The sequence below is a fragment of the Scyliorhinus torazame genome, chromosome 1 (assembly GCF_047496885.1).
Source record: "Scyliorhinus torazame isolate Kashiwa2021f chromosome 1, sScyTor2.1, whole genome shotgun sequence".
In the NCBI taxonomy this organism is placed as follows: Eukaryota; Metazoa; Chordata; class Chondrichthyes; order Carcharhiniformes; family Scyliorhinidae; genus Scyliorhinus; species Scyliorhinus torazame.
This window is the reverse complement of record NC_092707.1, coordinates 10225193-10231192: the sequence shown is the minus strand read 5'-3', so window position 1 is coordinate 10231192 and position 6000 is coordinate 10225193.

Sequence of the window (6000 nt, the reverse complement as noted above, 5' to 3'; positions counted from 1 at the left end):
TCGTCAGTATTCACTCAGGAAAAAGATAATGTTGTGGAGAATGCTGAGCCCCAGGCTAATAGAATAGATTGCATTGAGGTACGTAGGGAAGAGGTGTTGGCAATTCTGGACAGGCTGAAAATAGATAAGTCCCCGGGACCTGATGGGATTTAGCCTAGGATTCTCTGGGAGGCCAGGGAAGAGATTGCTGGACCTTTGGCTTTGATTTTTCTGTCATCATTGGCTACAGGAATAGTGCCAGAGGACTGGAGGACAGCAAATGTGGTCCCTTTGTTCAAAAAGGGGAGCAGAGACAACCCCAGCAACTATAGACCGGTGAGCCTCACGTCTGTAGTGGGTAAAGTCTTGGAGGGGATTATAAGAGACAAGATTTATAATCATCTAGATAGGAATAATATGATCAGGGATAGTCAGCATGGCTTTGTGAATGGTAGGTCATGCCTCACAAACCTTATTGAGTTCTTTGAGAAGGTGACTGAACAGGTAGATGAGGGTAGAGCAGTTGATGTGGTGTATATGGATTTCAGCAAAGCGTCTGATAAGGTTCCCCACGGTAGGCTATTGCAGAAAATACGGAGGCTGGGGATTGAGGGTGATTTAGAGATGTGGATCAGAAATTGGCTAGCTGAAAGAAGACAGAGGGTGGTGGTTGATGGGAAATGTTCAGAATGGAGTACAGTCACAAGTGGAGTACCACAAGGATCTGTTCTGGGGCCGTTGTGGTTTGTCATTTTTATCAATGACCTAGAGGAAGGCGCAGAAGGGTGGGTGAGTAAATTTGCAGACGATACTAAAGTCGGTGGTGTTGTCGATAGTGTGGAAGGATGTAGCAGGTTACAGAGGGATATAGATAAGCTGCAGAGCTGGGCTGAGAGGTGGCAAATGGAGTTTAATGTAGAGAAGTGTGAGGTGATTCACTTTGGAAGGAATAACAGGAATGCGGAATATTTGGCTAATGGTAAAGTTCTTGAAAGTGTGGATGAGCAGAGGGATCTAGGTGTCCATGTACATAGATCCCTGAAAGTTGCCACCCAGGTTGATAGGGTTGTGAAGAAGGCCTATGGAGTGTTGGCCTTTATTGGTAGAGGGATTGAGTTCCGGAGTCGGGAGGTCATGTTGCAGCTGTACAGAACTCTGGTACGGCCGCATTTGGAGTATTGCGTACAGTTCTGGTCACCGCATTATAGGAAGGACGTGGAGGCTTTGGAGCGGGTGCAGAGGAGATTTACCAGGATGTTGCCTGATATGGAGGGAAAATCTTATGAGGAAAGGCTGATGGACTTGAGGTTGTTTTCGTTGGAGAGAAGAAGGTTAAGAGGAGACTTAATAGAGGCATTTAAAATGATCAGGGGGTTGGATAGGGTGGACAGTGAGAGCCTTCTCCCACGGATGGAAATGGCTGGCACGAGGGGACATAACTTTAAACTGAGGGGTAATAGATATAGGACAGAGGTCAGAGGTAGGTTCTTTACGCAAAGAGTAGTGAGGCCGTGGAATGCCCTACCTGCTACAGTAGTGAACTCGCCAACATTGAGGGCATTTAAAAGTTTATTGGACAAACATAATGATGATAATGGCATAGTGTAGGTTAGATGGCTTTTGTTTCGGTGCAACATCGTGGGCCGAAGGGCCTGTACTGCGCTGTATTGTTCTATATGTTCTAACATGTTGTTTCTGCATGTGGGCCTCTCAAATTAATGCGAATCTAAACACCAACTCCATACTCAAATCTTTCCAATCAGGTTTCCACGTCCGCCAGTGCCAAAAAAACAAGTCACAAATGATATCCCACATTAGGGGCAGCACGGTAGCATTGTGGATAGCACAATTGCTTCACAGCTCCAGGTTCGATTCCGGCTTGGGTCACTGTCTGTGCGGAGTCTGCATGTCCTCCGGTTTCCTCCCACAGTCCAAAGATGTGCAGGTTAAGCGGATTGACCATGATAAATTGCCCTTAGTGTCCAAAATTACCCTTAGTGTTGGGTGGGGTTGCTGGGTTGTGGGGATAGGGTGGAGGTGTTGACCTTGGGTAGGGTGCTCTTTCCAGGAGCCGGTGCAGACTCGATGGGACGGGTGGCCTCCTTATGCACTGTAAATTCTATGACCATGTTACACTTTCCCCCTCATACTTCTCAACCTCCTGTTGACACAGCCGGCCGCCCCCTCCCCCCCCCCCCCCCCTCCCCCACCAGAGCCTCTTCTGGTCATTCGATCTTTCCAGACAGCCCTTGCCTAGTCTTACAGTCTTACCTATCCAATTGCAGCCAGACCATCTGCAATAATAAAGTCTACCTTCTGGACCCATCCTTATCATTGGAGGCCCTATGGATCCATCCAACAGAACGCAAATTCCGTAAAAGAATGCACAAGTGAGTAGAAAGATGAACCATGTCCCCATTTTATATATCATTGCAAATCTTTAATGCTCACAAACGTTAGTTCTTGCTGTGAAAGATTTCTCTGCCGTTTCCAGGAAGCAGCAGATTCACTATTTTCTTCTCATTTGTTACAAATGAAGAGATGGATTGCTGGCAGGAGAGTATTTTGTACAAAGTATATAGATTAAATATAGTTAAATCTGTTTCTGCATGGGACCAATTGCTGAGGCACAGAAAGAAATACCTGGCAACCGAGGCTGAAAATCATGCTGTTTCGATAACTGCAGCTCAGGCACTATAGAATTTTTTTTTTTTTTAAGCGTGGACATTTCCCTCTGGCATCGGATTCTGAACTTCAGTTGTTGGAACTTAATTACCCTTACGATAAGTGATCCTTCGAAGCAACTTGACTTCAAGGGACATGAAATTGATATTAGCTTTATCATTAAGCTCAGCTCAATAAAATTAGGCCATATAAAAGCAATTCTTTTCAATTCCATGGCACAATACAATTCACAACTCGCCGCTGTTTCAGAATTCTGCCACTTTTGATGTTAAATCAGTAGTAGCTTATCCCTCCTTTCCTAGCCCTGACTTAAATCTTTCTTTACTTTCCTATTTCCCCATCTGCCCTCTCCAAGCTCATTCACCATGAGAACCTCCTCTGATGCTATTCCCATCAAATTGCTGAACACCCACCTTTCCTTAACGTCATCAACTCCTCCGTTGGGAAACTCACCTTAACCCCTCTGTCGTTGCAAACTATTATCCGATTTCCAACTTCCCTTTTCTCTCCACACTCCTTGAATATGATGGCGACTCCCAAATCTGTGCCAAATCTTTCCCCAAACTCCATCTATGCACTCAGAATCACAGTGCGTTTTGCACTCTTGCCGCAGCAAGTAAATAGCCCTGATTAAAATCACAAATGTAGCCTTGGTGACTGTGCTCCACATTATCCTTCCTCATTCTATTTGACCTGTTTGCTACCTTTGACATGGTTTGAGTACACCATTCTCTTCCAAGCATCTCCATTGTGCTGCTGGGTGGGACTGCCCTCATCTCATTCCATAGCCTCTATTGCGTATTATCCAAAGCATCATTACTTTCTGTATCAGTATTATCCAAAGCATATGCTACTGAGGGCAGCACGGTAGCATAGTGGTTAGCACAGTTGCTTCACAGCTCCAGGATCCCAGGTTCGATTCCCGGCTTGGGTCACTGGCTGTGCGGAGTCTGCACATTCTCCCCGTGTGTGCATGGGTTTCCTCCGGGTGCTCCGGTTTCCTCCCACAGTCCAACGATGTGCGGGTTAGGTGGATTGGCCATGCTAAAGTGCCCTTAAGTGTCCAAAAAGGTTAAGTGGGGGTCACTGGGTTACAGGGATAGGGTAGAGATACAGGCTTGAGTAGGGTGCTCTTTGTAAGGGCCAGTGTAGACTCGATGGGCCGAATGGCCTCCTTCTGCACTGCAAATTCTATGATTCTATGATATATGTTGGCTAAATACACAAATTGGAGTGGTCAGTAGGCCCTTCGCCAATAACAATAGCTGCTGCCATATCACAGGATAGTGACGGATTAGGGGAACAATTTGCCCCATCTTAATTCATTCACCCTTGATATCAGCCTCCATAGGCAACTGAACATGCAATGGATAAGTTAGTCCAAGGTTTTTGCCTCCAATACCCAGAACCTTACTCCTAACGTGAAGAATTCCCTGACCATCATCCTCAATTTGTTTTTCCTTGGGAAGAATCCCCATGTTCGGGCAGCACGGCGGTGCAGTGGTTAGCACTGGGGCTGCGGCGCTGAGGACCCGGGTTCAAATCCCAGCCTCGGGTCACTGCCCGTGTGGAGTTTGCACATTCTCCCAGTGTCTGCGTGAGTTTCACCCCCACAACCCAAAAGATGTACAGGTGAGGTAGATTGGCCACACTAAATTGCCCCTTAACTGGAAAAAAAAATAATTCTGTGCTCTAAATTTAAAGAAAAAAGAATCCCCATGTTCCCTTTCACAAACTCACAACTGACAGTAATATTGTGATTTCCATCTTTCACACTTTTATGAAAATCACATTAAAATTCAAGATGGCGCAGGAGCCAGGCGACTTCTTGCAAGCTGTGCTCGGCATACCCTCTAATTCTTACTCTCGTTCTATGCTCATTACTGTAACATTACATTCTGCAGTCTGTCATGTGAGAGTACCTTTAAGAAATGGATGTTTAAACAATGTACCTTTAAGAAAACAGTGATAAGAACAGGAGTAGGCCATCTGGCCCCTCGAGCCTGCTCCGCCATTTAATGAGATCATGGCTGATCTTTGTGGACTCAGCTCCACTCTCCGGCCCGTACACCATATCCCCAAATCCCTTTATTCTTTAGAAAGGCATCTATCTTTTTTAAAAAAAAACGCTTAAAGAAGGAGCCTCAACTGCTTCACTGGGCAAGGAATTCCAGAGTTTCACAACCCTTTGCGTGAAGAAGTTCCTCCTCCACCAGTGCCACGTGATAGTCAGAGTAGGAATGACAGGATAGCTAGGATGAATACGTGGCTTGAGAGATGGTGCAAGAGGGAGGGTTTCAAATTCCTGGGACATTGGGACCTGTTCTGGGGGAGGTGGGACCTGTACAAATCAGACGGTCTGCATCTGAGTGGGACCAGAACCAATGTTCTCGGGGGGGTGTTTGCTAGTGCAGTTGGGGAGGGTTTAAACTAATGTGGCAGGGGGATGGGAACCGATGTAGGAAACCAGTGGGGACGGAAACAAAAGGCAGGAAGAGAGAGTGTGTAAAGCATGACCAGAGAAAGCAGGGCAGAGAGCAAGGAAAGTCTACATTAAACTGCATTTATTTCAATGCAAGGGGCCTGACGGGCAAAGCGGATGAACTCAGGGCATGGATGGGCACATGGGACTGGGATATTATAGCTAGGGTACAGATGCTATAGAAAGGATAGAACAGGAGGTAAGAGGGGGAGTGGCGTTTTTGATTAGGGAGAACATCACGGCAGTACTTAGAGGGGATATATCCGAGGGTTCACCCACTGAGTCTATATGGGTGGAACTGAAAAATAAGAAGGGAGAGATCACCTTGATAGGACTGTACTACAGGCCCCCAAATAGTCAGCGGGAAATTGAGGAGCAAATATGTCAGGAGATTACAGATAGCTGCAAGAATAATAGGGTGGTAATAGTAGGGGACTTTAACTTTCCCAACATTGACTGGGACAGCCATAGCATTAGGGGCTTGGATGGAGGGGGAATTTCTCATTCAGTATGTGGATGGACCGACTAGAGAGGGGGCAAAACTTGACCTCGTCTTGGGAAATAAGGAAGGGCAAGTGACAGAAGTGTTAGTGAGTGATCACTTTGGGACAAGTGACCATAACTCCATTAGTTTTAAGATAGCTATGGAGAATGATAGGTCTGGCCCAAGAGTTAAAATTCTTAATTGGGGCAAGGCCAATTTTGATGGTATCAGACAGGAACTTTCAGAGGTAGATTGGGGGAGACTGTTGGCAGGCAAAGGGACGGCTAAAAATGTGTTAACCAGGGTTCAGGGTAAGCACATTCCCTTTAGAGTGAAGGGCAAGGCTGGTAGAAGTAGGGAACCCTGGATG